Genomic DNA, 6,514 nt, shown 5'->3' on the forward strand with positions numbered 1-6,514 from the left:
CACCCCTCCAATGGTTAATACGAAATTACCTGCACTCCATACAGCGTACAAACCTTTTTGAAAGGTTGGTGCTTGAAGTGACAACACGGATGGCGCCGTGTCAGATACAGTCCATAATAGAAGTCACCAGCACTCGATGATATGTGCAAGAAGTAAAGCACTTTTTATTAAACTGTCACATGCGTCATACAGCCAACTTTTCGGGGCCACGCAGGGTCCCTTCTTCTGGGCAACATAGTAACCCCCCCAATGGTGTCACGTGGGTGCGGGCCGCACCTCCCACACCCTCCTAGTGACCTCACTGGCACCCTACAAATTAAAGTGTATCTAAACCCAAAAACAAAAATTCCATATACTGCATCTTACCAATCTTTAGATGAAGTGGCTACCTATGTTGTCTATTTTAGGAACTCTCTCTCTCTATATTGTATATGCAAAGGTCAAATGCCTCATTTTTATCTAGGGGATTAAAGTAAATCAGATTTACTCACCTGATCCCTGGCCAACTAGCCACCCTCATCCCCCAGGAGTCATCGCTCTTCTCCTCCTCCACACTGGCAGGTGGGCTGTCCCTCTGCATCCTCATGTCTAACGCAGGTCTACGGAGCCTGAGCCAGACGTGATGACATCAGTGATCCTTACACCACCACTTGTGTATGGGAGCCCATAGGAGAAAATGCTGGCAGCCTGGTGGGAGCAGGGATCAGGTAAGCACATCTGCCTTACTCTGGTTCCCTAGACAAAGACTAACATTTAACCCTGGAAGGGTTCTTTTTTGTGTGCCCAGAGATGGGTTATAAATTATTGGCCTTGGTTTCAGATGTCCCGTATGTCCCAGATGTTCAGATGTCCCTTCACTTGACCCAGTCGCATGCTAAAGAAATTTCGAAGACATCAACTAAAAGCAATGACAATCTCTAAACAAGACATGGTTTATCTATTGCATCCCCATGAAGTAGCGGCCTGTCAGGGTTCATTCAGATGTCCCTTCACTTGACCCAGTTGCATGCTAAATAAATTTCACCCCACCTGTAAACTAAAATCTGAATACCTACCTCTCCTGTTGCCCGCGTCACTAAACACCACTGAAATCACGGAAAGCAGTCCTCAAAAGTCCACTTGGAAACCAACACTATTGAGAGCGTTGACCTTCTGGGTTCTTCCTGCTCATCTCCTATCATTACAGGAGAAAACAGTGACAAGGAGGTCAGCAGGAGGGACCAGTGAGAGCTGCAGAAGGCTACCCATTGATAAACACTTCCAGAAGTGTCAGTTTCCAAGCAGACTTTGGGACAAACAGTGCTATATACATGTGGAATAACTAAATATCTTTGGAAATGTGGACCTCCTCGTTTCTGTTCCTGTTCATTAGCTAAACAGGTCTGAAAAAGAACAAAAAAAGCCTTCTGCTCCATTAATGTTAAAGGATCTTTCCAACTTCATGGAACTGATGATGCCATGGTCTAATATATATGTAATATATTTTAATTACTTTTATATTTAAATGAAAGCTTTTGTGCCTGGGGCTCAGCTTTAAAAAATGCTAAAAAGACCTCAGTTCCCGTTTTAATAAATGGGTCTCTAATGACACTAAAATAATGTATACCAGCTATAGTATATACAGTATACATTCTGTCTATTATATAATGTATTGGGACCATAAACCCTGCTCTACTTTTTCCTCCTGAGCAGCAAGTATTTCCAAGACATCAACTAAAAGCAATGACAATCTCTAAACAAGACATGGTTTATCTATTGCATCCCCATGAAGTAGCGGCCTGTCAGGCTTCATTAAAGCTGAAGCTCTAAACTTGGCAGAGGAGGGCATGAGAAACGTTGGCTCCGCTACATAAAGCTGCCATCAAATCCCCCTCCATTCCATGAGCACTGCTTGATAAATGTTTCCACACAAACTGTTATCTGGATGTCCAAACATTTAAAGAATACCTTTGCCGTTGTCATAAAATACTAACTGCCATGTTGCTCTTCATGAAGTACAAGGAAGGTGAGGAAGGTAGTAAAAGGTTCTCGGTCAGGTCTTAAAGCTGAAGTGCAGTGTTTGTATATAATAGGTTGTCTTGTTCCCCCTCCTCCCAATCAACATGCAAATAATCATTATGAAAGACGGCACCCCAACATACATTTTGAGGTGCACACCTCTTTCCTGTCACTGCCTTTGGCCTCTCCCACACAGGCAGCAGGGTCTACCGCTCCTCCCAAGAAAAGTGATCTGTGGTGGATCTCTTTTCAAGGGTGGTCGAGCAGTGGTGTGCAGGCATTCAAAAGGTAATCCTGCCGCCTCCTGAATGCCTTTTTTTCACCACTTATCTCAAGGTGGTGCCTCCTATGAAACATGGCATGCCAGGTTAAAATCAACACAGTGTGAAGCATTGCAGCCATGGAAATGTGAATGGTCCCAAATGGCCACCATTTTGGTGGGCAATCAAATGGCATATGAACTAGACATGCAAGCTGCGGAAAAATTTGGTGCAGTTCGAATATTTCGTTATTTTGGGATTCCGATCCGAAATTCAATTCGGTTCGGGTTTTAGATTCGCACGGAATCCGAAACTCGTTAGTTTCGGATGAGTTTACGAATATTCATTGCAAATACCATAGAAAATCATATACAGATATTATTACTAAAGCTGAATCTCCTAGCCCAAATGGCATTTGGGATCCAAATTTCTGGATCGCATTCGGGAGCTCCCGAATGTCATTCGGGTCGGGGAGCCTCAGCTTTAGCAATATATGTATATGGCCCCAAGACCCAAAGGGCATTCAGGAGCTCCCGAATGCAATTTGGAAATTTGGATCCCGAATTCCATTCGGGTCTAGGAGCCATATACATATATTACTAAAGCTGAGGCTCCCAGACCCTAATGGCATTCGGGAGCTCCCGTATGCAATTTGTAAATTTGGATTTACAGAATGCCATTCGGGTCTAGGAGCCTCAACTTTAGTATTATATGTATTTACTAGGGATGCACCGATACCGTTATTTTGGTACCGAGTACGAGTACCAATAATTTTTTTCCGGTACTCGCCGATACCAATTACCGAGATCCGACACATCCGAATTTCTGAAAATTTGTCCGAATTTTGATTAGGAACTAAACGAATCGCACATGTCTAATATGAATCACCCCTAACCTACAGGTCCTAATAACTGCTTTCCAGAGACATTCCTGCGCATTGAGGTCCTCTTTTATGGATCACCAGTCTCTGCACTCAGGGAGCTTACAATCTAAGGCCTCTATCTCACACACTAGGACCAATTTAGACCGGAGTCAATTAACCCTCCGACATGTCTATAGTGTGGGAGAAAACCGGAGTGAATCCATCTAAGTACAGTAAGAACATGCAAACTCCGTGCAGATTCTTCTCCAAAAGAAGGGTGGTCGTGAGCTATAGTATAGTTCCTGAACGGACTGTTTCAGACCGAACTTAAAAGTCACAAGACGCTGTACGCCTTCGTGGAATTGCCCGCTACTGCTGAGACGCCGATCTGTCACTTGTGATTTATTTCCCTTGCCCGTGTAAGCTCTTACTAGTTTATTCATGGAAGTCGAGAGTTTGAGCCCGCAGTAATATTCGCGTTGCGTAAAATTCCATGTCAAGAAGCATCGTACATGACAGTTGCTCTTCCGTGGAACATCTCATCCTCATCTGCATCTAAATAACAACTGTCAAGCTGGCATTGCTGTTCACATGTACAATGTAATGAGTTATGTGGATCCCGACACCAGATTGCGTTAGGATCTCATCATATGAATGATGCGCCGGACTTATGAAAGAAACGCTCACCGCGAATAATGGCATGCAAAGTGACTCTTTAAATGCAGCGGACGTAGGTTGCGAGACGCCAACGCTGGCAAATTGCATTTTAGCAGCAGACAGATCTCAAGGAGGAGCGTATGAATAATTAAGGCTGCTATTTGTAGAGAGTTCATAAACAGGGCAGTGTTAGTGGGATCTGTGGAGCTAGTAGACGGCTCATTGCCCTACTTTATGTGTATCCAAACTCCGAGAACTAAAATGTAACATCAGCTGACCTGCAATATGCAATAAGCATTGCAGACAGTGTGTGTCCAAGTGCGGGCACTTGGACCTGCAGGAGTGTGCAGGTAGGGGTCAGCATGTGGCCGCGTCCTCACATAGGGAGGAACAGGCATCTGCATGCAATTACACACAGCACCTGTCCCTCCCGGGAGCAGGTCTCTGCATGGGCGTGCACGCAGTACTGATGTGCACACCCAGGGCTGGATTTCCCACAAGGCCAACCAAGTAGAGGGGCAGCAGGGGTGTGGAATTCATATCTCCCGACGCCTGGGACACACGCAGTTCTGGGCGCTGAGCGGGTAGTTGTTTTCTACATTTAGCTCTGCTTTGTGTAGAAAGCAAGCAGCCTTTGGGCAAGCAGGTCTAAATGTACAGCAGGTAAGCCGCCGCTTGTTTTGTACAAGTGATTTCAACGATGTTGCGGAGATCACTTGTATGCATCCTGCATACCGGGGGGCGCATTAAGGAGCCTGGCATTGGAGCAGCCGAGAGAGTAAATCCGGCCCTGTGCACACCCATGTGAATAAGCCCTTGCACTTACCTTCCTTGTGTCCTTGTTGGCAGCCTGTGTAAATGCCTGATGAAGACCTTCCCATCTTATCATTTTATGATCTACCAAAGTGAAAATATTGGTTAAAGGTCGGATGTTCCAGAACCTTTTCTATTTTAAGGAAAATGATTAAACCAGCATCAAAAAGAAGAGTTCATCAGGCAAGTGGGGCGAGGAGGATTGTGAAAGCTTTGATGTGGCGCTGTGCTTGTTCGCTGTTTAACAATAAGGCGATGGGTGGAGGGCGGGGGGTGAAATATTCTGCTGATTGTGTAAAATCTCCCCAGACTTATAATGCTTAGCTCGTACAAAGCACTGATGTCTGAAATGTAATTCTGTCAATACTTAGGAAAATCTAACATATATTATACAGCTCGCACCATCAATCACCTGACAGCTAAATACAATCAAAAGGATCCTTGTAAGTCATTCTATTGGCTTTGTGTTCAGTAAATGATAGAATTCACAATTGAGCAATGTTGTAACACTTGCAAAAATGTGTGCATTAGCATGTGTTGCCAAGATGCATGACAACGCACCTGCTCTATGTGACATTCATTGTTAAATCCCATTGTGTATGTATTGTATGGCAGCCCAATGCACTATGCCCAGCAGCACACCACGATGCCATTTGTCATCCCTTGTGGTGCATTGGCTGGCCTATAAAAATGCATGTTAACATCTGCCATAACACGCCGCAACCGAATGCCTAAGTGCGATGCCTGTAGATTTCAGCGTCCATTTGGGAATGTGTCTGCTCTTATTGGAATGGGAAGAGTAGGTGCTGTGAGGATCCAATGAGCGCACAGGAGTTTTTTTGGCAAACAAGGGTATGTAAGGTGGTCCAGTTCCAAGGTGTCAGCACAGAGCTATTTTGGCACAGACAGTTATGGAGCACTATGCACTTTTAGGGCTTAAAGTGGATATTTTAAAGTGAAACTAAGGTTTAAAAACCCAGGATCCCGCAAGAAGGCCTAGAGATGTCATTCTTGTCTAGGTGAGTCGGGGTGTAAGGTGAGGGTTTTTGACTTTTTTCTTCCAATTTTTGTTTTGGTTTCAACCTAGCATTTTGTTTATTTGGGGTGGCGGGCTAGCAGGTGAGTGGATTTTGCATCTACTTCAAATTCATACACTACTATCTCTTTTTATACCTCTTACACTGGATGCAAGAGGACGAGTCTATCTATACAAATAATAATATCAAGTGCAGCCTGTCTCAAAATGTTTACCCCCCAAGGAACACTTGAAATAATTTTCAGGTCTAGGGGAGCCCCTGCTATATGCAGTTAATTGACAGTCAGTGGGGAAAATGGCACTTACATTGGTGGTCAGTGAAAAGAATGCTCCCTACATTAGTGGTCAGTGGGAAGAATGTTCCTTACATTGGTGGTCAGTGGGAAGAATGTTCATTACATTGTTGGTCAGTGGGAAGAATGCTCATTACATTGGTGATCAGTGGGAAGAAAGCTCCTTACATCTAGAAGTTTGTAAAGATAATTAAAGGAGAACTATGAGATGAGTGATTTCCACTCACCTCATAGTTCTAGCCGACCTGTGACAATGAGACTGTCACAGGTCGGCTCAGTAGATCGGAAGGTGAGCGAACACATACCAGGTTCGCTCACCTCTCGATCCTGTCACGGCTCTCTGCCGTGACAGGGGGAGGGGCTGGATTCCCCTCTCCCCGCTCCGATCTGCCAGTGCTGACTGGCGGAACGGACGGGGGAGGGGGCGGGTACAGCTGGCGAGGCCAGCTGTCACTTATGCAGCTGGGCGGATCCTGTCATCTACGTCGGGATCCACTCCGGCTGCGGCGTCTCAGTATACCGCGAGCTGTAGCTGTTTGTGTCCTCCCGTTACCCTAAGGAGAACTATGGGGAAAAACACTGACCCCATAGTTCT

The sequence above is a fragment of the Nanorana parkeri genome, unplaced genomic scaffold (genome assembly GCF_000935625.1).
Source record: "Nanorana parkeri isolate BGI_ZX_2015 unplaced genomic scaffold, ASM93562v1 scaffold184, whole genome shotgun sequence".
Taxonomy (NCBI): domain Eukaryota; kingdom Metazoa; phylum Chordata; class Amphibia; order Anura; family Dicroglossidae; genus Nanorana; species Nanorana parkeri.